Source organism: Equus caballus, chromosome 9, assembly GCF_041296265.1.
Source record: "Equus caballus isolate H_3958 breed thoroughbred chromosome 9, TB-T2T, whole genome shotgun sequence".
Taxonomy (NCBI): domain Eukaryota; kingdom Metazoa; phylum Chordata; class Mammalia; order Perissodactyla; family Equidae; genus Equus; species Equus caballus.
In genome coordinates, this window is record NC_091692.1 from 82612598 (window position 1) to 82640322 (window position 27725).

The 27725-nt window shown below is 40.7% G+C and overlaps 1 protein-coding gene and 1 pseudogene across 4 annotated transcripts in view; both read left to right on the forward strand.

The window, feature by feature from the left end:
- NSMCE2 (NSE2 (MMS21) homolog, SMC5-SMC6 complex SUMO ligase) overlaps positions 1–27725 on the forward strand; it is a 226572-nt gene that overhangs the window by 175988 nt on the left and 22859 nt on the right. The gene's annotated exons all lie outside the window — the stretch shown is intronic.
- Positions 3644–6207, forward strand: LOC100630361 (nucleophosmin pseudogene; annotated as a pseudogene).

A 27725-nucleotide genomic window follows, 5' to 3' on the forward strand; every position in this document is an offset into this window, starting at 1 on the left:
ATTTTATGAAAGCTTGTTACTACTGTGTTTCAGAATTATCCTAATTCTAAAAATGGCATGTGAAAGACACTTTAAAGAAATGGTAAGGGCCTGCGTGCCAAGTCTGAACCAGCTGTAAGCTCCAAATTTGTATTTGATGACAGATAGGCTGTACGCTTACTGGTAAAGTGCAGGACCTCACGACTTGCCCACTACACCTCTTTTGTTGTCAACTTCCACATAAACTAAGGAGACTGAAGTAAATCCTCAAAATCAGTTATCTTGTGACTGCTCTTCTCCATCTACCCTCAACCCCATCATACGCGGTACACGTGCCCCAGGAGTTTCCTAATGCCCCATATTCCTTCAAGGACAAAGGGTGACACTGCTCAGTTTGGTGACAAAGAAGGGGAAAAAAACCCACAGCTTTACCTTCCTTCTCTCAACAGGTAAGAGAAATTGTTTTTGCGGGACAAAATGAAAAATCAAGGAGAGTCAAAATGAGAGACCCGAGATTCAGCACTAGTGGCAGAAAGCTACTGATGCTTTCTTACTCTTATCCTCCAACCAGGACCTCCTGGGCAGCCCTGTGTGACACCTGCAGGCTAGGCAGCATTTCCAGCATATTTAGGACCGTGGAAAGTGAAAAAGATTGGCATGTGGCAGTCAAAGGCGTGAGATATTCAAAGACTGGTGGTCATCAAAAAGGACAGCAAACCTGGAAAGGTTTGAGTTGATGGATGTAGGAGATGATTTGTTCAAAATAATTTAGCAACTGGAAGCAGTCTTTAATGCCCAAGTGAATATTGAGCAGCAGCCTGCCATTCCTCCCTGCCATTAAAAGCTTACACAGATCCCGTAAATCAGTAATGTGCTTTTCTAGGTTTGCAGTTTCCTTTCAAGGAGACTCGCCTTTTTAAACACTCAGCCCCTCCCTGGAAATAACCAAGCCCAGGTGGTGGCTGTCTGCCAGTGATCTTTTTTACACCTCAGAAGTTGGGCTGTGATCCTGGCAGCAGCCTTCTTTCTCAATAGTAAGTGCTGTACAGGGACCTCCAGGCTTTCTTTCACGCCGTGGAGTTCATTCATTGCCTGCACCATGCCGGGGCAGTGTGCCAGCTCTTGGTGACACCACAACTAATTGAGATGCCCGATGGGGTCCAGATGGGAAAACAGGCAGAGTGTGGGAGGTACTCTGATAGCAGAGATGTAACAAGGTGGTATGTAAGGGCAGAGTGAGAACAGCTGATTCAAGAGGGGGAGTTGGGAATCCGGGAGGGCCTCAAAGGGCTAAGTAGACTCACATTGACGGGTTTAAAGGAGAAGCTGTTTTTAGGCACAGAATCATGTGAGCTAAGACAGACACAGAGGAATGACCATGCCTTGCATGTTCCTTCACCATTGACCTTTCTCATGTGACTAGACCTTCCCCCCCCCCCCCTTTCATGTGTGTGATGGGAGCAGATGGAGAGTTTCAGGGATAGAGAGAGGGGGACAGGCAGAGTAGAGGAGTAGGGAATGTGAGCCTCCAGGTAGCAAAACAGTAATATGTAAGCTTTAGAGCCGGAAAGACCCACATGGGCCTTAGGCAGTTGCCATACCTCAGAGCTGCAGATTCCCCAGCAGCAATGTGGGAAAGTTTCTATCGGGGTTGCTCTGAGGATGATACGAGGTTCATTACAGCATAGTCAAGGCTGGGCTTGGAGTCAGAGAGACCTGTGCTCAAATCACACTGCCTTCTCGTGTTACCTAAGTAATTTTACATGTCCCTGAACCTCAGTTTTCTCACCTATAAAATGGGAATAATAGTATCTCCCACATGGGCTTGTGAGGATTCAATTAGCTAATTCATGAAAAACGCATATTAGGACAGCTCTGGGTACCTGTTAAGCGTTAAATGTTAGCTCTCCGTCCTTCATCGTCACGTGTCATAGAACCTGTCTGGAGGTTGGTTCCTTTCCCCTGAGGAAATATGATCGTTTGCAATTTTAAGTCCCATGGTTATTTACTCACTGTAAATTACTCGCTGTAACTGCGCTAAGAGAAAACTTGATCTCTTTAGCACTTGTATTTTCTGTGGAAGGGTCTTCCCTTCCGGCGCCCCTGCGTTCATTTTCCTTGTTAGACAGTTGCCTGTGTCTAATGCTTGATGATGACAAGCGCCGTCCCTGGTTAAGCAAACGAATAGCAGACCCTCCTCTTGGATTCTGTTCTTCTAATTTGAGGTAATTTCTACACAGTTTCCCTAACTTCAACAGCACATGCTTAGAAGCTCAGTACAACCCAATTCAACTATATGTGTCTAAGCTCATTACTGTGGGAAGCATATGACCCAAGGCCCTACTCTCAAGTGGCTAACCGCCTGGTTGGGAAAATGGAACTTCCCGAAAGCAATTAGGCAACAAAATGAAGAAAATATATGACAAGTTACAAAGACTATTCTAAGTATGTTTGTGACACTGGCAGTAAGTACATTGCTCATCCAGCGGAGGGAGAAGTTGCTGGAATTTTCACGGGAGGCTTCAGGCTTTAGGAACTATCTTATGACCAACCAACATGTTTTAGAATAACCATTGCTTTGGTTTCCCATCATCCCTCCACCTTCCCAGCAAACCCTAAATATGGGTCCCTTCTGGGAAAAATAAGACTATCATTTAAAGCCAGTGGTTCCTGGAAAGATCCCTTTTTTATATCTCTACACTCCTCCATGCTTTGAAATTCTTCCTTACCAAACTGCGTTTACAAGTAATAATTTATGTCTTCCAAGTTTTATTAATCAGACAATTGCGGGGGCCACCTGGTGGTGTAGCAGTTAAGTTCGTGTGCTCCACTCTGGCAGCCCGGGGTTTGCCAGTTCGGATCCCAGGTGTGGACCTACGCATTGCTTATCAAGCCATGCTGTGGCAGGCATCCCACATATAAAGTAGAGGAAGATGGACACAGATGTTAGCTCAGGGCCAGTCTTCCTCAGCCCAAAGAGGAGGATTGGCAGCAGATGTTAGCTCAGGGCTAACGTTCCTCTAAAAAAAAAACGATAGTTGTCCATCAGAGATCTTGATCAGCATGTTACATGAACTCAGTATAGCAAGACTGTTATCTAACTTCAGTTTACTGAAAAAAAAAAGAAACTAAACTGTCTCTCTTATTAACTATGAATTTATGATATAAACTGTTACTATCATGTACATATGTGCATCCAGAAAATATACAAAATCCAGAAGCCATACAGGAAAAAGATTGATAACTTGGACTACATTAAAAATTTAAAAATTATTCATGGCATAAAAAACCGCCCTGATGGTTTGTCAGAAAATAAACCATCAACTGAAGAGAAAAATTGTAACTCATATGATAGAGGGGTAATTTCCTGCACAAATTCTTACGAATCAATAGGAAAATGAAAAACCAATTTTCTAAAAATTCAAAGGACATAAATAGGCAGTTCCAGAAAAAGAAATACCAGGCACCAGTAAGCATATAAAAAGATGTTTAACTTTAAAGAAATGAAAATAAAATAACTTTTACCTATCAGAGTGGTAAAGATGTCCACATTTGATAATGCTCAGTGTTGTAGAGTATAGGGGGAAGCAGGCCTTCTCAGAAACTGTTGGTAGGAGCATTGATTGGTAAAACCTTTTTGGAGGGCAATTTGGCAAAATCATCTGTGTTTAAAATGTACCTACCTTTAACCTAACAATGACACCTTAAATAATTTATTCAGCAGATAGCTCCACAAGTTGAATCAAAACCCCTATGTATGCAGTGATCTTTACTGCAGCATGTATTATATCAGCCAACAACTAGAAGCAAGACTTCAGCTTCTGATCAAGATGAAGTAACAGGGACCACATATAACCTCCACCTGAAACTTTTAAAAAAAGGAAAAAAAATAGACAAATTATATGAAACAATAGCATTCAAGATATTGGATGTCACACATCAGAAGGCAAAGATCTTTGAAGACAGGAAATAAAATGAGCCCTATGATTGCTCCACCTTACTACCTGGAGAGTCTCCAGGCCACAGTACAGGGAGGCAAAATGAAGGCACCTTCCTGTGGTCTCCCTGAGTAGAGGAGGTGTAGGTAGGTTTCCAGGGAAACCAAAATGGCTAAACTAGAATAGAGAGCTGCACAAAGACAGAAATCTGGAAAGCAAGGAGGTCTCTTTGAGTCTTGACTTGAGTACAGATGATACAGGTGCATACACATGCATATGAGAAAACAACCCAAGGCCAGAGAAAGAACAATCTAAAGGATTAGAAAGAACACTGCCTGGAACTCACAGGGATGGGAATAAATGTCTGTTCTCAACAGCCAGAAAGGAAAAAATTTCATAATTCAGGGGCATTAAAGTCTTGCTTCAATAGAGGAGAAAAATTAACCATAGATTAAACCCAGCTCTGGTTACCCTGAACAAATCTTAAAAGTAACACCCAAAAGGATCAAACTGTTTCCAATTACTCTAACTTTATCCCAAAACAAAACTCAAGAATGTTCATAAGAAGACAAAAATAAACATCATCCCACAATGTCTGGCATCCAATCAAAAATTACTGGGCAAGCATAGTAGCAGGAAAATACAACATAAAATGAGGGAAAAAAAATCAATCCATTGAAACTGACCCAGAAATGAGACAGATATAAAAATAAGCAGGCAAAGGCATTAAAACAATTGCTATGACTGCATTCCATATGTTCAGAAAGCTAAAGGAAAGATGATTGCCTCTGTTAAGTAAAGACATGAAAGAGAGAGAGAGATATATTTTTAAAAGACTCGAATTAAACTTCTAGTGATGAAACCTACAATGGGCTGAGATTTAAAAAAAGGAGGGGCCGGCCCCGTGGCCGAGTGGTTAAGTTCTCGCGCTCCGCTGCAGGCGGCCCAGTGTTTCATCAGTTCCAATCCTGGGCGCGGATATGGCACTGCTCATTGAGCCATGCTGAGGCGGCGTCCCACATGCCACAACTAGAAGGACCCACAACTAAGAATATACAACTATGTACCGGGGAGCTTTGGGGAGAAAAAGTAAAATCTTTAAAAAAGAAAAAGGAAAAAACACATACTGGCTGGACTAATGATAGCATGGACATTGTAGAAGAAAAGACCAATAAACTGGATGACATAGCAATAAAAACTATTCAAAATGAAACAAAGAAGACTTAAAAAACAACTTTCCACAGTGTGATTCACAGTGGTCGTTTTTCTCCATCCACCTTCTCTCCACCTAAGTGTGTGCCACCACCCCATGGAAGACATGGACATGAGCCCCCTGAGGCCCCAGAACTATCTTTTGAGTTGTGAACTAAATGCTGACAAAGATTATCACTCTAAGGTGGAAAATGCTGAAAATGAACACTAGTTATCTTTAAGAATGGTCAGTTTAGGGGCTGATGCAAAGGATGAATTGCACATTGTTGAAGCAGAGGCAATGACTTATGAAGGCAGTCCAATTAAAGTAATACTGGCAACTTTGAAAATGTCTGTACAGCCAACAGTTTCCCTTGGGGGCTTTGAAATAACACCACCTGTGATCTTACAATTGAAGTGTGGTTCAGGGCCTGTGCAAATTAGTGGATGGCACTTAGTAGCTGTGGAAGAAGATGCAGAATCAGGTGATGAAGAGGAGAAGGATGTGAAACTCTTTAGTATATCTGGAATGCCTTCTGCCCCTGGAAGTGGTAGCAAGGTTCGACAGAAAAAAGTAAAAACTTGCCCAGATGAAGATGATGATGATGATTTTGATGAGGCGGAAGCTGAAGAAAAACTTCCAGCAAAGAAATCTGTACGAGATACTCCAGCCAAAAATGCACAAAAATAAAACCAGAATGGGAAAGACGCCAAACTATCAACACCAAAATCAAAAGGTCAAGAATCCTTCAAAAAACAGGGAAAACTCTTAAAACACCAAAAGGACTTAGTTCTGTAGAAGACATTAGAGCCAAAGTGCAAGCAAGTATAGAAAAAGGCGGTTCTCTTCCCAAAGTGGAAGCCAAGTTCATCAGTTATGTGAAGAATTGCTTCTGGATGACTGACCAGGAGGCTATTCAAGATCTCTGGCAGTGGAGGAAGTCTCTTTAAGAAAATAGTTTAGGGGCCAGCCTGGTGGTGCCGCAGTTAAGTTCGCACGTTCCACTTTGGTGACCTGGGGTTCACCGGTTCGGATCCCAGGTGTGGACATGGCACCGCTTGTCAAGCCCTGCTGTGGCAGGTGTCCCGCATATGAAGTAGAGGAAGATGGGCATGGATGTTAGCTCAGGGCCAGTCTTCCTCAGCAAAAAGAGGAGGATTGGCAGCAGATGTTAGCTCAGGGCTAATCTTCCTAAAAAAAAAAAAAAAAAAATGAAAGAAAATAGTTTAAACAATTTGTGATAATTTTCCATCCTATTTCGTTTCTGTAACAGTTGATATCTGGCTATCCTTTTTATAATTCAGAGTGGGGACTTTCCCTACCACGTCTGATAAATATTCTCCAGGTTCCATTGGCAAGATGTGTTGTCCAAAATGCTTGTTTAGTTTTTAAAGATGGAACTCCATCCTTTGCTTGGTTTTCAGTATGTATGGAATGTTATAACAGGACATAGTAGTAGTGGTAGTCAGACAAATGGAAGTGGTGGGGAGACAAAAATATGCATGTGAAATAAACTCAGTAAAGTAAAAACAAAGTATAAAAAGGGCACCAGTGAACTGTGGGACGATTTCAAGGAATCAAATACGTGTTTCACTGAAGTTCCCAAAGGAGAGAAGAGAGAGGGAAAAACTGAAAAACTATTTAGAGAAATAATGGCTGAAAATATTCCAAATTGGATGAAAACTGTGAACCCATAGATCCAAATTCAGTAAATCCCAAGCACAAGAAACATGAAGAAAACAACATCGAGGCATACTGTAATCAAATTGCTTAAAACAAGTGATAAAGGGGAAATCCTTAAAAGCAATCAGAGTGGAAAAAGACATGTTACATACAAAATAAATATAAAGATGACAGCACATTTTTCACAAACAATAATTGCAAGCTAGAAAACAGTAGAGCAAAATCTTTAAAGTACTGCAAGGGAAGAAAACTCTCAATCTAGAATTCTATACCCAGAAAAAACATCTTTGAAAAAAAATGAGATAAATATTTTTTCAGATGTACAAAATATGAAAGAATTCATCACCAGCAAACCTGCATTAGAAGAAATGTTCAAGGAAATTCTTTAAGAAGAAAGAAAATGATACCGAATGTAAAGCTGGATCTACACAAAGAAATAAAGAGCACTGTAAATGATAACTATATAGGTATATTTGAAGATTTTTTCCTTTTATTTTAATCTCTTTAGATGATTATTGACTTTTTAAAGCAGAAATAATAATGTTTATATCATATGTTAAAGTAAAATATACGACAATAGCACAGAGGCCAGGAGGGGAGAAATGGAAGTAGACTGTTTTAAGTCTCATATAACATACATGAAATAGTATAATATCACTTGAAGGTAGACTGTGATAAGTCAAAGATAAGTACTGTAAAGTAACCACTAAAATACTACAGCAAGGGATTATAACTAATAAGTCTACAAGGAAGATTAAATGGAATCATAAGAAATACTCAGTGCAAAAGTTACCAGGTCGAGGCTGGCCCTGTGGCTGAGTGGTTAAATTCACATGTTCCGCTTCAGCAGCCCCGGGTTTTGCTGGTTCGGATCCTGGGCACGGACATGGCATGACTCATCAGGCCATGCTGAGGCGGCGTCCCACATGCCACAACTAGAAGGATCCACAACTAAAATATACAACTATGTACTGGGGGGCTTCTTTGGGGAGGAGAAGGAAAAAAATGATTGGCAACAGATGTTAGCTCAGGTGCCAATCTTTAAAAAAACAAGTTATCAAGCAAGAGAGAAGAAGGAATAAAGAACAGATGGGACAAATGAAAAAAAGTAGCACGATGGTAAATTTGAACTTAACCATGTCAGTACGCATTAAATGTAAATGGCTTAAGGATAGCAGTTAAAAGACAGATTATCAGACTGAATATAAAAGCAAGCTCCTGCTATATGCTACCTACAAGAAACTCACTTTAGATATAAAGACACAAATAGAATAAAAGTAAAAGAATGGAAGCACATGCTGACACTAATCAGAAGAAAGCTGAAGCAACTATGTTAATCAGGCAAAGCAGATTTCAGAGAAAAGAATATTACTAGGGATAAAGAGGGTCATTTTATAATGGTAAAGGGCTTAGTTTATCAAGAGGACTTACACTGATGCACCTGATAACAAAGCTTCAAAATTCATGAAATAAAAACTGATAGAACTGCAAGGAAAAATAGACAAATCGACACTTATAGTCAGAGATTTCAACAATTGATAAGCAAGTATTCAGAAAATCAGTAAGGATATAGAAAACTTGAATAAAATCATCACCAGACTTCATCTTGACATTTACAGAACTTTTCACCTAACAACAGCAGAATATGCATTCTTCTCAAGTCCATATGCAGCATTTACGAAAAGAAACTATTCTGGACAATAAAACATGTCTCAACAAATTTAAAGTCATCTTGAGTACGTTCTCCATAAAATTCAAGTCATATCAAGTACGTTCTCTGACCTGAGTGGAATTAAATTAGAAGTCAATAACAGAAATATGTCTGGAAAATTTCCAAATGTTTGAAAACTGAATACTTCTAAATAACCTGTGGTCAAAGAGAAATTAAAAAGTATTTTGAACTAAATGAAAATGAAAACACGACGTGAAAATGTATGGAGTGCGGCTACAGCAATACTTAGGGGGAAATTTATAGCATCAAACACTTGCCCATATTAGAAAAGAAGGAAGATCTCAAGTAAATCACCTCGGCTTCCAGGCTAAAATCTGGGAAAAGAAGAGCAAATGAAATCCAAAGTAATCAAATAAAAGAAAAAATAAAGATAACAGTGGAACATAGTCAAACAGAAATCAGAAAATCAGTAGAAAAACCCAGTGAAACCAAAAGCAGTTTGTTTGAGAAGATGAATTGATAAACCTCTAACCAAACCAAGGAGGAGAAAACCAGAAAGATTATAATAATTACCAGTATCTGGAATGAGTGAAGTTACATCAGCACAGGTGCTACACGTATTAAAAGGGTAATAAGTTAATGTTATGAACAACTTTATGCCAATTAACCCAATAATGGACAAATTCCTTTAAAGCCTCAAACTACCAAAGCTCACTCATGAAGAATTAGATATCCTAAATAGTGCTCTATCTAGTAAAAACATTGAATTGTAGTTAGAAAACATTTCCACAAAGAAAACTCCAGGCCCAGATGGGTTCATGATGAATTCTACCAAATATTTCAGGAAGAAATAATACCAATTCTACACAAACTCCTGCAGAAAATTGAAGAGGAAAAGAATACTACCTGATGCATTCCTTGAGGCCAGCTTTACCCTGCTACTAAAACCAGACACAGTTATTATAAGAAAGAAAACTACAGACCAATATCCCTCAGAAACATAGATGTAAAAATTCTGAACAAATTTTCAGCAAATGGAATTCAAATATGTATTTAAAAGACAGTACATCATGACCAAGTGGGGTTTATTTCAGGAATGCAAGTTTAGTTTAACATTCAGAATTTGATCAGTGTAATTCACCATATTAACAAACCAAAAAAAGAAAGATCATAATGATCATCTCAATAGATGCAAAAAAAGCATTTGGCAAAATCCATTATTGATTCTTGATAAAAACTCTCAGCAAACTAAGAATAGAAGGGAACTCCTTAAAGCTAATAATGGGTGTCTATGAAAAAACAACAGCTAACATCATCCTTCATGGTGAAAAACTGAAAGCTTGTCCTCTAAGGAAACAAGCAAGGGTATCTGCTCTTACCACTTCTATTCAGCATTGTACTGGAGATTCTAACAAGTGCAATAAGGCAAGCAAAAACATTATAAGCATGCAGATTGGAAAGAAATAGTAACACGGTCTTTATGTGAAGATGACATGATCATCTGTGCAGAAAATCCAATGGAATCTCCAAAAAAGCTACTTGAACTAATAAGTGAGTTTATCAAATTTGCAGAATACAAGATCAATAAAATCAATTATATTTCTATGTACTAGCAACAATCAGAAATTGAAAAAATTTTGAATGCTACTTATAGTATCATTAAAAAAACATGAAATATCTATGAATATGTCTGACAAGATATGCAATAACTGCGCACTGAACACTACCAAATATTGCTGAGAGAACTCAAAGAAGACCTAGATAAATGGAGAGATACACCATGTTAATGAGTTGGAAGACTCAGTGTACTTAAGGTGTCATTTCTCACCACATTGCTCTGATGATTCAAGCAACCTCAGTCAGAATCCCAAGAGCTCGTGTGTGTGTGTTTGTGTGTGTGTGTGAATTGACAAGCTTATTCTGAAATTCATATGGAAATACAAAGGACCTAGAGCAGGCAAAATAACTGAAAAATGAGAAAGTGAGAGAACGTACTCTACCTGACTTCAAGACTTATAAAGCTATAGTAATCAAGACAGTGTGGTAAGATAGACAGACACAGTCAAAGAGATTAGTGGAACAGAATAGGATCCAGAAATAGACCCATACGTAGGCAGCCAATTTTCCACAAAGGTGCAAAGACAGCTCTGTGGTTTTCCACAAACATGCAAAAACAATTCAATGGAGAAATGAGAGTCTTTTCAGCAAATGCTCCTGTGGGAATTGGATAGCCATATATTTAAAAAATAAACTTCGATCCATATCTCACTCCATATATAAAAATTAACTAAATGGGTCATACATCTAAATGTAAAACCTAGAAGCATAGAAGTCCTAGAAGAAAATATAGGAGAAACTGTGATCTTAGTTTAGGCAAAGCTTTCTTAGATACAACGCAAAAGAACAATACATCAAAAAATGTATGTTAGACTTCATCAAAATTAAGAACTTCTGCCCTTTGAACCATATTCTTAGCAGAATGAGAAGACGAATGACAGACTGGGAAATGTTATTTGTAAGTCGCAAATGTAATAAAGGACTTAAAAACAATGCAAAAAGAACTCTCAAAACTCAATAATAAGAAAATAATCCAATAAAGCAATTCAACTCTTCCTTTAAAGGTTAAACATCTACCTACCATATGATCCAGCCATCCCATTCCTGGCATGGGAAGCATATGTCCATACAAAGACTTCCACTACACAGATGTTCATAGCAGCTTTATTTATAATTGTTGAAAACTGGAAACAATCCAAATGTCCACCAACTGATGAATGGATAAACATTCTGTGGGTATATCCATAGGATGTAATAACACTCAGCAAAAAAGCAGGAACAAAGTATTGATACATGCAGCGAGGAGCCAGACCAAAAAGCAGCAGATACTATGATTCTATTTATATGCATTTTTTTACAATGCAGGTTAACCTAAAGTGGCAGAAAACAGATCAGTTGTTGCCTGTGTGTGGGGAGGAGGAGCAGAAAGGTTATACACTTTAAATGTTAGTTCATTGGCTGTCAATTATAGCTCAGTAAAAGAGGGGGTCAGGAAACTACTTAAATGTTCATTATTAGAGGGTTAATTAAATGAATTCTAGATACCTATAAAAATATCTATAAAATAGAATATTAAGCAGCTTTGTTTAAAAATGAAGTCAACCTGTTTGTGCCAATATGAAATGATCCCCCAAATATATTATTACATGTAAAAAGCAAGGTGCAAAACAAGACATATTAACCTATGATCTCTTTTTGAGTGAAAGATAGACATTATATGTGTCTGTGTATCTATGTATGTGTCTGTTTATATATTTTGTGTGTGTATACAAATACATACATTGTGTGTGTGTGTGTGTGTGTGTGTGTGTATGTGTGTGTGTGTAAGGGATTTCTTGAAGCATACACAAAAACCTAACAGTTATTTCTGAAGATTGGGACTGTGGATTTGTGGACAAGAGACAGAGGCTTTTACTTCTCATTTTATTCACTTCTGTTGAATTTTTTAACTGTTTGCATGCAGTTATTCTTTTATAAATTTAAAAAGAAAACTCTGGTTAAAAAAGATATGGAGAGAGGCTGGCCTGGTGGTGCAGCAGTTAAGTTCACACATTCCTCACTGGCGGCCCTGGGTGCACTGATTCAGATCCCGGGTGTGGACCTACACACTATTTTTCAAGCCATGGTGTGGCAGGCGTCCCACATATAAAGTAGAGGAAGATGGGCACGGATGTTAGTTCAGGGCCAGTCTTCCTCAGCAAAAAGAGGAGGATTGGTGGCAGATGTTAACTCAGGGCTAATCTTCCTCAAAAAAAGAAAAAAAGAGAGAAGGAAAGAGAAAACCAAAAATTGGCAATTATCAACTGAAATATAATTGCCAATTGAGTATTACTACCAATTGAAAGATATAATTGAAATATAATCCAGTTTGTTGTGTCCTTTTGAATCATTATAGAATGTCACCTTTATAGAAGACTTTAAAGATTATTCTGTGTTAAGAAATTGATTTTCTGGCTTTGTCTTCAATAAGTAAATATTTCATGCCTCATTTCTTGATCAGATTGGAGAGTGTATAATATTTCAAAAGATCTTTTATATTGTGCTTAAAAATAAACTTTTTAGTAATATATGAGAGCTACAGCCATATTACAAGAGAGCGGATACAGAACTAAGAAGGTTAGAAGTATTTTTCATATAAACATTGGGCACAGAATGTAAGGAAATAAAAGGTGTTGAAAGTAAGATTTCTTTAGCAATGTTATAGATTGAATGTTCGACCTGAAGGACCCCATTTCTTTAAGATGGTATAAGTAACTACAAAATATACGTATATAATTGTTGAGGGATTTAAAGGCAAAACCATATTAGGTAACTAATTATCATAGGTATTATCATGAATGGGTTTACAAAGATTCTCCATGTCTCTGAAAAGGTCTGAATGGATTAACAAATAGGACATCTAGGAACTCTCTTTGAATCTTTTGAGATTAGTATGTATTAAAGAGCTCCTCCTCAATCCAAGATTGCCGTATTTGAGAGCTATCATAATTATGGGTGAGGTTTTCTAGCACAAGGAAATACCTTTTTTAAAAGTGTTTGCTTTAGTGACACTAACTTTTGAGGAAATAGCATTAGTCGTTTTTTCAGTTTGGACAATCACTTTTAAGAGGCAGACGTCACCCAAAGACTCTTCATAGACTCTTTTCTACAGATTCTTTTGATCATTTTTTTTAGTCATCACATTGAAACTGACTGTCAGAATCATGTCTGCAAGTGGCATGTTCTAAACCCAATTCTAGGAACCTTCAAGATGCGTCTGTCCTTAGAAGAGATTCCTAAATCATTTATAAGATCACGCATTAGTGCAAGGTGAGCTGGAGCTATGTATAATGACTGTATTCCCCACTGAAGGATCAATTCCCATGCTGTCACATCAACTTCTAGTGAAGAGAAAGTAAAATAAATGTCTGTAAAAGCCCGTGAAGAGCTATGAATGTGTAAATGACTGCCTTAGCACCTTGAGGGCCAGGACTGAGTTTTGTGCCCAGCACAAGGAGTGTCTTGACACATGTTTTCATTGGAGGAAATCTGGACGCTGAGTCCTGCTGGTTTGGGAACTTGATTAGTTGCCAAGCCAGAGGTGGGTGATGAGTAGTTCTCTCGTGAGAGCCCAACTCAGGGATTTTCAAAGTGTGGTCTTGAGGATCCTCCATATGATTCAGAGGCTGCTGCACAAAATCTCAACCTTTACTGTTTGGTTTCTGGCATGAATCAGTGATAGGGTATCCATCATCGTGTTTCATCAGAAGCAGTGTCAGACTTTCCATTAACTCCAGGCAGCTGGGTTTCCATTTTCTGGTGTTTTCTTTCTTTCTTTCTTTCTTTTAGTGGCAGGGGAGTTATAATCTTAAAATGTTATAATTAGAAACAACATTTCAGGTCATCTAGTCCCAATCCTCTCAAAGATGAGGAAATGTCTGGTTACTGCTTCAGTGGGACCCTTCAGACCTCCTGACCCCAGCTCAGTGCCTTCTCTACATCTCACCCGTCCCCTCAAACAGTCTGCAGCCCAAAGAAATGTGAGGAGCATTGTCCATACTCACCCAAGACTGAGCTGTGAGTTTAGATCCAGAGAAAACCACCCTTGAATCCTGTTGCAGCAGCATCAAGGTAGGCCTCATCCCTCAGTGACGCCCCCACCTGGGAAACCAAGTGTGAAGTAGAGCGAGACCAGCCTGACCGCAGTCCACAGCAGGGCACCCTTTCTTAATAGATTAAGACAGTAATGAGGGTGTTCTTGGAAGTGTTTAAAACCGGATGCAGTCTTGCTCTTGCTGCCCAGGTTCCTTCAGTCTGGGGGCCCGCAGCAGCTCGCCATGCAGGAGCTCTCAGCTGTGAGCAGGGCTGGCTGCATCAGCTTGGCTCTTCCTTCAAAGCTGCCACAAAACCTTTGAATTGCCATTGTTTCTCGATATCCTGTTTCCTTTCTATTTAGTTAACAGGAACATTTCCTTTTGAACAAATATAGTGCTTTGTTTACAGTCGGGGTTAGGTGTTTATGTTGATTTCTATTGGAATCAGCATCTGCCTTTGCTTATAGAGAGCCTCATTGCCAGATGATCTTATTCTCAAGCAACACACATGTTCCGATGCCCCTGGACAAACCTGAGAGTCTGGAGGCCCTTTTTATCTTGTGGCCCCATTACGTATAGAGTGGTAATGAGTGTGGCCTCTGGGACCAAACTTAGTAGCTGTGTGACGTTGAACAAATTTACTTCTCTGTGCCTCAGTTTTCTTATCTGTAAAACAGGTATAATATTTGTGACCTGCCTCATAGGGTTGTAGGGAGACACTGTGAATTGGGTTAACTCACACAGAATTCACTGAGCACAGAGCCTGGAACATATTGAGCACTCAGTAAAATGGTTGGTGGTAGTGGTAGGTGGTAGTAGATGGTAGGTGTAGATGGTGGTGATAGTAGTAGTAAGAATGGTTGTTACTGCCATTTCTCTCCAGGCCCCTTCAAAAGAACCACCACCACCACCTAGAACCACTGAGCTTTAGGCCAGTGAGGGTGAGAATCAGAGGCAAAAATGGGTAAGCTGAAAGGGGAGGGTTGAAGAGGTAGGAAAGGGAGGAAATGGGTACCTTCAAGTATGCGGAGCGTGTGGCTTTCAGACGGATGGAAATGAAGCTGCTCTCTTGCTAGGGGAACACAGAATTAGCTTTTTGGCCCACTGTGAAGAAGACTGGAAATCTCTATGGCCCTCCCATCTCAAACCTCAGGGAGGAAGGCTCGCCTCAGAGAAACACAGATCTACTCTAAGGTTTGAGGACGTCATGGACCGGCTGATAAGCTTGCACCTGGAGGACTCTAGATTTAATTCCACATCTAATGACAGTCATTTCTTAAGCCTTGAATGTATACGAGATGCTAAAGAAAGTGGGATTTGGAGCTAGCCCTTTAGAGTTTCCCATCGCAAAAAGGAGGGGCAGTTGACATGGGCAACCTGTGGGTCTCGGATCCACATGAGTCGGGGTTATCCTGACACTGGCTCTAAAGAGCCTGAGGCCTGAGCACTCGAGGTCTGTAAAGCTCAGGGTGTGGACTAGATGGCCACAGGCTCCTTTCAGTTTTAATGGAGTCCTGAGTCTACTAAAAGAGAAACCCCAACGTGTTCCCATTATGCATTAGGTTTTTCTGTTTGTGCATACACTCTCTGAAAGAGGTGGTAAAATGTCATATATTAAGGAAGAAAGGTTTCCCATAATTTCGAACAAGTCATTAGCCTCCTGTGACTGTTCCCTCACCTGTGAAATGGTTATCGGTACCCAGGGCCCTTCCTCATGGGGTGCCTGTGAACATAAGATAACAAACAGATTGTAAAACGCTGTGTAAATGTCAAATGCTATGCAATGGGACAGTGTAGCCTCAAATAGGGTAGGAAAACTCAGCCTGTGAAAGATGAAAACCATAAATTTTCTTCTTCCTGAAATTTAAAAAAATTTGATTTTCTTCTTTACTTTTTAACAGGAAACAGCTGAGTTCTTTGTATACGCTTTCCTACTAATGCTTTATAATAGCACAGTTTGGGGGGCTACCTTCAAAATCAGACCATGTTGTAAGAAGGGACTTCACTGTTTGGGAACCCAAATCCCCTTGCAAGTGATTTAAGACAAGCTTACTATATTTCAAATTCCAAGCAGCAGTCAAGTTGCAGTGGATAGGATAGTCCACTATTTGCAATCACAAACGTGTTTGCAGGGGTAAAATTCAGTAATTTGAGAGAGCAATGGAGGAAGTCTGGTCTCCAGGGTGCTTATAAACTTCAGTCAGCTTTGGTCTTGGCAAAGACAAATAGTAGTCCCATATTTCATTTACTTGGCACCTTTCTCTAAAGAGATCAAAGCTGCTTTGTGGACTCAGTGCTCACATCATCTTTGCCATGTTGGTACCTCCTGTCATCCTCACCGCTGATATGGGACCACAGACAGGAAGACTGGCTTTTCAAGGGCACATACACAAGCACACCAATACCAAAAATGGGAGTTGGATTCAAATTTTCTAAATTATATGTATTATCCATTTCCCCTTTGTCCAAATTCCCCTAAGTAAAGCAAATTTGAGAATTCTGTAAAGGACATATTTTTGTCCCCAATTCATAGATTCTTAGAAATTTAACAGATTTGCTGAGCCTTCCTAGTCAATGTTACGTGTTCTAGAAATTTTGACCTTAGGTGCATTAGATATTAAGGTCATGTTTGTAGTATTGCATGGTTTATGGAGTCAAATATACCTGGGTTTGGCTAGTCCTGTGAACTTCAGTTTTCAATAAAATGTGAATAAAAGTACTTGTGTTAGAGTGGTGTCAGTGAAATGGAGCAGTGTCTGTGAAATGCTTTAGCGAGGAGCCTGGCACGCGTGGGAGACCTTCGCTAGATAAGAGTGCTCCTTTTACAAAGTGAACAGATTCGAAGGTTAGTTCTTCCCTTGTTAATAAGACTTTCACTGAATCTTTAAGCTTTAGGCAAGCAAATCCAGATGTATCACAGGCTTTCTTTTTAGAAGCAGCTTTGCGTGTTGCTACAGCAAGCCTGCTGCCTTTCCCTTTTCCTCTTCAGCTTGCGTGTTCGTTACAAGAAGCCTGCTCAAGGAGAAGCTCTGCACTTTAGCTTGGATTTCTGTCAAAACAAGCTTACCTCTTTATTTGACCCTGTGAGTCTTATGAACCAACCTTCGATTTCAAAATTCTTTGGGTTCTCATGCATGTGGTAAGCTACCATGCAATATGCTTGGAAATCGTCCAGTGTGAGTTCTCCTCAAGAGAAAACGAGAAGGCTAAGATGATCTAATGGGTTTTGGAACTTGGAAGAGACAAAGTTGTCTGAATGGAACCCTAAACTGTGAATCCAGTGTCATAGGCTTTTATCACTGCCAGTGACCTTTGTTCCATATGGGAACACATACAGAAAATAAAGTGTCCTGCGCCCTACTCCAGACCTACAGAATGAGAATCTCCAAGAGTGGACCTGGGAATCTAGATTTGTTTCTAATATTGTTTTCCTTCTGGTTCTGATACCTTGCCAGGCTTAGGAAACACCGCTCAAGGCCGTTTTCCAGATGAGGAAAAAAGGGCCCGAGAAGTGCCTCCTCCGAGGTCACACATGTGGTTAATGGCAGAGGCCTGCCTGGAACTCAGATCCCCCTCCTGGTCCATCCAGGGGTTTTTTCCACTACTCCCCCAGGCCTCTGGGTTCACTGTTGACTCAGGAGAAGCGGCTGAAGCTGTCTGTGTCTGTACTTTCTCATCTGTGTGATAGAGATAAAAACTCCTGACCCTACAGGGCCATTGTGAGGTTAAATTAGTTAAAGGGTGTTCAGTTCACTTCGTTCTTTACTCAGAGTCTGTTCTTTAGACAACTGAAAGGGTGCTAAATTAAGCCATTTTGCAGAGAGGTCTGAGTCATCCAGTGGCGGCTGTCTGTGCCTCACTGGAGGTGCTTTGCTGGTTGTCATCTCAGTGCACGCGTGAAGCACTGTCTGTAGCACAGCGCTCCAGGCCGTGCTGAGTGAGTTACCCAGATAAGGGGCTCTGCCCTTGAGAAGGGGTGCTGAGGCTGGGGGCCCCAGAGGTTATTCACACAGCCACAGAACAACACTGACAGGCAGAGAAGACGGGGATCCCAGTGTATTGGATTCAGAGAATCTAATCTGCCAGCCTGGAAGGAGCTTGGAGACATCCAGTCTGCCTCCCTGGCTTGCAGGAGTGAAGTGCTTCAGCCCAGGTCACATAGCAAGTTGGAAGCAAGTGGCCTGATCCGACCAGGGTTCTTCCCATCGCCCCGTGCTCAAACGGAATTGTTTCTCAGGGGTTGGAAAGTAACAATGTCCGTTATATTTAATCAGGAAAGGCTTTATTGGGAGTTGACACCTCAAGGACATCTTGAGATGAGGCCTTGAGAACTTGGGATATGGCATAGGGGTGGTGGGCAGAGAATGTTTGAGAAGGATTGGGCTAAAAAGGGTTCTGAAATACTTTGAGGCAACCTAGGAAGAAGGTGAGAAGCAGTGGGTGAGGTTCCTGGGCATGTTTTATACCAGAGGGAAGTTACGGGAGGACCCTGGCACTCCACATCACTGCCAGTGAAAGGACTGTGGTGGCGTGCTTGGGTGATGGGAAGCAGTTGTGGAGGGTTAAGAAACATCTTTGCCCCATTTCTTGACAGCTCTCATGTGCCAAGCCTCGTGTTTAGCGTTTTACCTAAAATGTTTTTATCGTCAGACAGGTGTTGTTTCCCCATTTGCAGGTGAGAAAACCCACCCAGGAAGATTGGGTAACTTGCTCAAAAACACAGAGGTCCTGAGGGAGACAGTATTTAAGCCTGTGTCCTCTCCTTCCATGAGGCCTTTCTGAGAATATTGGGAGGAAAGGTGTAGATAGCCAGCCAGGAGATAATTAAAATTTTCCATTTTTGTCTATAAACAAAGAAAGGAGCAAAATGGGGGAATATTGCACAGGATTGGTGGGGTGGGGGGGAACCAACATAACCTCTTACAGTAGCCTGAATTATGCTCCAGAAAGGACAAATGGAAAATGACTAGAGATTATTTGGCAGATCATTGACGTGGTGACGTGACCCAGTGAGAATGAAAAGAGGAAGGATCACAGAAGAAAGATAAGCATATATCGTATGTAGTAAGAGTTACTGATGATTTAGTGTGTTTAAGATTCAGAACCAGGCATTGCTTGACCAAAGGGAAAAGTTCAAAGTGGTTAGGTAGGTTGATGTGTCATCTAAACAGATAATATAGTGGTATTGGGTAAGATAGATCCTCAGAAAACATCATTTATGGCCCTGTGTGCATATGGCACTGTACTGAGACGTTATAATAAGGAAATGAATAGACAGGACCAGGAAAATGACAAACCAGGAGAGGCAATATGTTATCACACAGCACCTTGTAATGGGGAAAAGAATAGGGAAAGTTAAGCCTAGCAGGACCCCAGTGTCAGTAGGAATGGATCATTGAAAGGGTTTTGAAGAAGACAGGAAAGACAGAATGGAAGGAGAAAACAAAAGCAGACACATCCAGTGTCCTGGAATCCAAGGGAAGGGAAAGAAAGAAAACCTTTTGAGTGCTTTATTATGTGCTGAGTACATTAAGTAATCAGTTACTCAAATTAAGTTAGGTACTCAGTTAAATACTTAATCCTCACAACAGTCCTGCCAGGTGACTTATCCCATTTTACACATGAGAAAACTGAGGGTCTGAGAGGTGGTGACTTGCCTGAGATCAGACAGCTAGGGGAGGCAGGATTCACCTGGATCTGACTCTGAACCCCGTGCTCCTTCCACACGGCCACACTGCCTCAGTCAGAAGTTGAGATGGGGCAAGAGGGATGCTGATTATGTGCAGAGTTGGAAGCTATGAAAAGATGATGAGGAACAGAACAGATTCTGAGAAGCAATGAGGATGCTGGTGGTCTTGTTGAGTGCAACTGTTGCAGAGTAGAAATGAGAGCAGTTGACCACAAGGAAATTCACATGGCCACGTTCACAGTTTGATTTGCTCTGTGTGGCATTTCACTGACTGGAACGTGGAGGATTAAATATTAGCTGCCTCTAACTAGCTCTTTTGGGGAATGTGAATTCCTTGTTTGAAAATTCTTTGTAAGCCACATTTTAGCCTACAAAGGAATAGGTTGGGCTTCCAGGTTGGTGCATCTTCAAATAATAGTTACAAGAAAAATACTGGCTCCAGTGGGTGGTTTTCACATTTTCAAACTGATTTTCCTGTTGGCAACATAGTCATTCATACCAGCAAGACATCTGGAAGATACGGGAATCCTCTCTCCCAGCTAATACATGATTTGGCCGTCTATGTTCAATAATGTCTCAGGTCTGATCTTCTTGCCCTTTTCAACAATTGATGGGCTACTTAATGCTTGTGAGATTATGGGTTTGTGTGAATTGGAACTAGTTGGTAGAAGTCTTTGAAAAAATAATTATAATTTGGAAAAATCGGGTTAGTCTATATGAGGTTTTTGTTGACTTGAAGTATGAAAAGAATGGGCAAATGTTTTGCTTTAAAAGGAGGTAGGTGTTGGGTCCAGCCCCGCTGCCCGGTGGTTAAAATTCTGCTGGCTCCCCTTTGACTGTCCAGGTTCGCAGGTTCCAATCCCTGGTGCAGACCTACTCCATTCACCAGCTGCACTATGGGGGTGTCCCACATACAAAAAAATAGAGGAGGATGGGCACAGATGTTAGCTTAGGGCAAATCTTCCTCAGCAAAAAAAAAAAAAAAAAAAAAGGGTAGGTGTCTATGGCACAGTAGGAAGTCTGTTTCATCCACTGGGAAAATGTATTCCAGCCACTGATTTAATTTCTGTTATTGTTGCTGACTTGCAACCCTACTCCCCCTACAAGTATATGACAGGTCTGAACATAATTCTTCTTTGTAGTCCATTAACTCTTGTAAAATAATGCTGTGATTATAAGGCTTCCTGAATACAATTTTCAAAATGTTCGTAGTAACCACATTGCACCTACCTGCTATACTTGGGTAACCATCTCTATTGCTCAATTTATGCTTAATATTGGTCATAGTGAAACATGTTTTCATCACTTGAAATCCAAATTTTATTTGCTAGGTTACTAAGAGCCGTTTATTTCTGTAACATAAATTAGGATGTTGCGCAAGTTTGGTTTGCAAATAGGTTGACTTGAAGGCAACGAGTTTGCCTTGAAATCAGTATGAGGAGTGATTTGAGTTGACTGCGTAAATATTCATGAAAACCTATGTTTGTTTTTAAGGTAGTCTGATTCCTCTCACAGTAAAATCTCGATAATGATTGTAAGGATAAAGGATTTAAAACTGGAATGGGTTTTTGAGACTATAGAGTCTACCCTCCTTCCTATTCTCATCCCTTTTTTCTTAGGTTGCAGAAGGAACAAGGTCAAGAAGGAAAGCGTAAGTGGCTCCACCTGCCAGGTCACCTAGCTGACAGGTGGCAGAGCTGATAACTTCATCATTACGGTGCATTTTCCACCAAAGGACTAGTTTCTTCTAATTGTCAAACAGTTAACTTGAAGGCACCGTGTTTTTTGACCCTAGATGTTAGTTGGAAAAAAATTGCCTTTTATATAAAAGCTCTTGAAAATATTTCTCATACATCAGATCAACAGAAGACAAAAGGTTCTTCCTACCAGATTTGCCAAAGTCCCCTTTGCTCGAATTTTCTTCTCACTTCTCCTTTGGAAACTGTGTCCTTTTTGCACTTAGGAGCAACGAATCTTTTTTTTTTTTTTTAATGTTTTATTTTTTTCCTTTTTCTCCCCAAAGCCCCCCGGTACATAGTTGTGTATTCTTAGTTGTGGGTTCTTCTAGTTGTGGCATGTGGGACTCTGCCTCAGCATGGTTTGATGAGCAGTGCCATGTCCGCGCCCAGGATTGGAACCGACGAAACACTGGGCCGCCTACAGCAGAGCACGAGAACTTAACCACTCGGCCACGGGGCCAGCCCCAGGAGTAACGAATCTTATTTGTTCTGACAGCAGTGTGCAGGCATCTATTGCGTTAAAAAAACCAATAGTCCTTTTCTGAATTTCATTAGCCATGGAGCTAATGTTTCATTGGAACCTCAGGAGCAATATAGAGAAGAAAAGAAAAATCAAGTTAGCAATTATATAGTTAATGTTGTATGAGACAAAAGCCTGCGTTATAAAACCCTGAGTGTTTTAAACTTTACTTTTGAATCTGCCTTCAGGCTGTCTATCCTTTCAAACTACAGTGCCTGTCAGTAGTAGGATTCAAAATGAAATTTACTACAGGAGAAATAAATACGGTACGTATGATGAAATGGGATGTTTATGGAAAAGGTTTTTTGATAAGGACTGAATCAGGCCATCACAGTGCTTAAGACATCTTAGGATCTGAAATCAGACCAAAGGTTTTTAATAAAAGGAGTCTCTGAAAACTTATTTATAGCTCTAGCCCTGAATTTACAATTGACATGAAGGGCAAGGATGAGCAGACAAGCTGGGGAGAGCACACAGTACCTCATCACAAGATATGACTTACCCTGAGAAATCTTGTCAAAACTATTATATGTTTATAATTCACATATGGAGAGCATACATTTTAACAAGTGCCCTGACACCTTGCTGCTGTGGAAGGGCCACTGATTAGCAGTGTCTGGTGTCATCCAGGTCTGCCTTGTGTCCCGTCCACTGCCAGCTTCCTCTCCCCCAGCGTTCCTGAGCCAAACACTTGGATGTCTCTTGCCTGTGGCCCTCGCAGGAGCTCCCTTCCCTGCTTGGAATGGCCTTTCTTCTCTGGAGCCCACTGCTGAAGCTCACAGAACTTATCCCACTGTCTTTTAATGGCACTTTCTGTCCCAACACTAGCCAGTGAGTCCTTTAGGTCAGGGATTCTGCCCTGCCTTACCGATCTTGGTGTCCACGGGGCCCACCAAGCATGATAGACCCTCAGTTAATGGTGGTGGGTGGACGAGGAAGCAGGCAGACAAGCTCCTTGTGGCTTACATTTCAGGAGGCATTTAAGTAATAGTAATACTGGGAAAATATCAAGTCATATCAGAAAACCTCAGTTTCAAATGCTGCTATTGCTTAATTTGTTGTAACATATGTCATTGGCTATTTGTACGTGCTGTCCAAGTTGCTGCTCTTAAACCCCTCTGCTGAGAGCAATGGAGTGGTAAGCGTACTTTCCTTCACGTTTTTGCCTTTGCTCATCTTACCTTCTTTTCCTCCCAGCATCACTGTCCCTCCTGCAGTCATTCTTAGAAGCCCCCCGTGAGCTCCCATGGCCTAAGCTCGTCTCTCCCTGGTGCTCAGCATGACAGGCTATAGTCATGGGTTTGCTTGTCTATTTCAGCCTCTGGGCTTTGCATCCTCTTTGCCGAGGAAATAGTGGTGATCAGCAGACATTTACTAAATGAAAGTTGCTTGACTCATACCTTGGGCTCCTAAATGAGGAAGAGAAAACATATTTTCTTTAAATTTTATTCCTGATCCTAGGAAACCATAAGCCTCCAACACTGTAGTCTTTTAATACAACATGAAGTTTAAGAATATTTAGGGCTACAAGTTCCAATTATCCAACAGCTGTGAGAATGCTACTAGACTGTCAGTGTGAAACTAGGTTAAAATTTGAAGCTAATGCTCTTTACTGTTTACTGACAATGATTAATTAAATTTAATTGCCATCTTTGCCTTAATTCTGAAAAATAAAGTAACTGACTTAGTTCTAGAAAACAAGTCCTATTTTTAGGATTCCTTTTTAGTTGGCTCACATCTATAAATCTGTTGTAAACTGAAGCACGTTTGACTGTATTTCATTCTTTTTACTTGTTCTCACTTTGCTGGTTTTGATCTTAGATATTGAATCATAATTCTGGAATGAAATAGTCATAGGCTCTTTTATCATTAGCTACTTTACAGTTTAATTTAGAATAGAGAACAGAATGATAAAATTAGATACAAGAGGCCTCTGTGTGTCATCGAGTAACCTAGTCTACTTTTGGTAACAAAAATAAAATCCCCTTTAAATAATTTCTGCCTCATTTTGAACCAACTCTGTGAAGATGAATGGGCTTCAGTCTGTGTAAAGATTATGAGAAACTCATCTCTCCCTCACAATGGGTCCAACAGCATTTTGCCTGGTGATTAAAATTTTCCTTTCCTTAATTTCACTCCATTGGTCCTAATTATGATCCCCTATAATTAGTGTGCTAATACCTCCCCGACATAATTTCTCTACCTCCTTGATGTTCACGCGTCGTGTGTTTTTAGCCTGCCTCCTTTATTCACTCTTGAATTCCCTGCTTCCTTTTCCCTCACTGGGCCTGTGGTTGGGGGCCTTAAAGTGAGACAGAGGCGTCTCCAATCGCCTGACCAGTTGCCTCACCATGCTTTTCTTTTGTCTTAAGAGAATTTTTAGCTAAGGAAGAGAATTATAGTCAGAGAAATTGGAGAGCTGTAGGACAGCCTTGTCCTTCTGCAGTGCTAGGGGATGTCTGCTAATTATTTGGTGCCGTCTTGCTACTTACCAAGTGGTCTAGATTCGGATCCACGCTCCAGGCTGGAGATCGTGGCCGGGTCCCAACAACGTCATCCTCATTGTAAGCTCAGAAAGGTGGTTATTTGAGACTTTTTTATTTTCCTATAGAGTTTGTAAAGCAAGTTCTGAGAGCCTTGTTCCTTCTCTCTTTTTCTCCTTCCTTACTTGGTCCCTCCTTACCAGTCTGTTCTTTCACTGACATCAGTGCCGCCTTCTGGCGCTCATGCCTGTCTGTAGACTGTACACCAGAGAGCTAGGACTTGGGCCCCCATAGGCTTTGAAAATGCAAAACAGGATCAGCAGTCACCCTGCTTTGCCCTCTCAGAAACTGTCTCTAGGGTTCTCCTTACTCAGGACATTTTTGTTACCACCTTGATATATTTATTAGGTTTTTTCCTCTAATGAAGGCAAAACACTTTATCTCATCTTCACTGTATGCTAGTGAAATAGACGGGAAGAAGAGTGATAGCTTGCAGGAAGTTTAACACCTACCTTCCTATTTGTGGTAGAGCCCAGTGGTGCCTACGTCTAGACTCACCCACCCTCCTGAAGTCCATTCCTTGCTGACCTCTTCCCTGGGTCCCTTTTCTGCAGAAGAGCTAGGGAGTGAACAGGACAATTTTTAAGCCACCAAAGACCCCTTAAGATTAGATTCCATGTACTGACACCAAGCCCCTGCCAGGCACCATGTACCAGGGATATAGGGATGAACAACAGTGATCCCTGTCCTTGAGTGTTTACAGATTAGTGGAGGAGACGGTGGCATTAACAGATAATTACTGACGATGAGTTCACTGTCTGGGATGGGGGTTTGGGGGACCCCTGAGTGGGAAGATCTCCCAGAGGAAGGCAGTGGCCTTGGTAGAATACTTTCCTGGGCTGCTCCTCAGTTCTCTGCCTTTCTTTGTGGCCCAGTCTAGGCTTGTAGACATCATAGCCACTGTCAGTCCCACTTCTGCCTCCCTATCATGTTCCCTCTTAATTGTCACCTGCCCTGGAATCTGTGAGCTTTCAATGAGAAAGAAAATCTGTCCTCTTGACACCTTTGAGTGTGGATAAGGAAAAGAGTAAATGTTCCATGCTAAGCATATTGTCTAGTGCTGTGAATGCCATGAAGGAGGAAGTTTTAAAAGTGTGATTTCTTCATGTTTACAAAATGAACAAATGACTCAGATCTATTGTACACATTCACAAGAGCTATGTCCTAAGCTGATCCTGATTTTGAAGTCATGTGTCTTCCTTTGCATGTGGGGAAGGTTTTGAAGAGGGTGGAAAGTAGAGGAGGAAGGGGTCGGGGAGAGGAAGGAAGGCTTAGAGACAAGGACTTGGTTCAGGGTTTGTAATCGGTGATGCCTTTCCTTGGGCTCTGTGGTACTGAAGATTTCCCACATCCCTTAGCTCCTTCCTTCCTTTCTTCTTTCTTTCTCTCTCCCTCTCCTTCCCTCCCTCCTTCCTTCCTCCTCCTCCTCTTCCTCCTCTTTTTCTCCCTTTCTCTCACCCTCTCCCTCTCTCAGTTTACTTCTTCTTTCCAGTTGGCAGGGGCTTTTTTGGTATGTTTTCTGTTAGGCTAACTTCAGACAAGACCCTGAAAACTGGAAGCAGATGTCAAGGCTGACCAGAGCCTCCATGGATTCATTACTCTCGGAGGTTCGGGGAGCCCTGCCCGGCCTGGCTCTGAGCACTCTGCAGGCTGCGGAGCTCAGCTACACTTTGGGTGGCTTCGCTGACATTGTTGCTGACAGGATTGTTAAGCCTCACTAGATTTGAACCCTCAGGCTCTGACCTTTTTTAATTCCTTCCATATTAAACACACTTTGGGGATTGTTCTTTTTCTTTCTTTCTTTTTTTAACGTGACTATGTTGTGCCACTATAAAGAAGAATTTCTAAATGGATCAAAAATAAGTCTTGATACTCTTTATCAAATGCACGTAAAAAAGGAAAAATAAGCATGTTTAGTCAATACCAAGATCCTGTGACATTTTATAATTACCGTGCTGAGTAAATCCTATGGAGTAAGATATTTGATGACAACTCGGGGTCTGTGGGAGGGAATGTGCGTTGGTCATGACAAGCTCAGGACAGCAGTGAGCGCTGACAAATGTCGTGACCAGCTCTACCACTGTCTGCCCTCACTTAGTAATACAAGTACTTCCCTCTTCGCTGCGCTTTACCCCAAAATGGACGTTTTCAGGGGCTCTGTACCTTTTATGCTCTGAGGATTAAAATTTATCATTTACTTTGAGAAGTTTTACAAAACAAAATGTGATAATAAGGCTAGCTTTATTCTGTTATTAAAGTCTTGCATTCTACAGGTATTTCATTATTATTTTATCTAGGGCTCCAAAATTAGGGGAGATGGAAGAGAAAATATTATATAAATTAAATTGTGGCGTATTACTTTGTAAGGGAGCAGATAAGTTTCAAATATTCCAGCTGTCGTTCAGATAACACATCTGACAATCTCAGGGATTGAAGTGGTGTCACAGCCCGTGTCTTATTCAGAATTGAAACGTTGCAGTTTTAAAGTTGAGCAATTATAAATTGTAAAGTTCCTTTTTTTAATATTGTGATCTCTGGACTTGATTTCATAATTTGTTTCAGTTTGACAAACTGAATGAACAAATCCGTCCATTCCCATTGCCATCAGTCCTCTTACCTCATAAATATTACTTGGTCTCATGAACAGTACTAGATATAAAAAGCGCAAGCTAAATAATTATTCTTCAGAAATCTTGGAAATGGTCCTTGATTCCCCTACCACTGGTTCACTGGACAATAGTTATATGGACACGATGGACTGCAATATTTCATCATATTTTCTTTCAGTCCTTTTTCAATATGCCATTTATTAAGATTAATTAATCATACTACATATACAGTTTTAATTTCATTTTTTTTACCTCATGTTACAGCATAAGCATTTTCTGAGGTTAAGGATTATTTTCAGTATCTTTCAGATTTTTGGAGTGGTAAAGCTACCGTTCACTTAGGTTCTCAGACTGTCAGATATATAAATTTCCCCAGCATTTGTCTGTTATGAAAACTGCTGTGCTTGAATGTTACTGCGTATACACTCTGCCCTCCCTGGGTAAACTCAACAAACTTAAAATAACTTACACATTTTTGATAACTGATTATCATTCTACTCTCCTGTGGACATAGCTGGTTTGGGGCAAGGG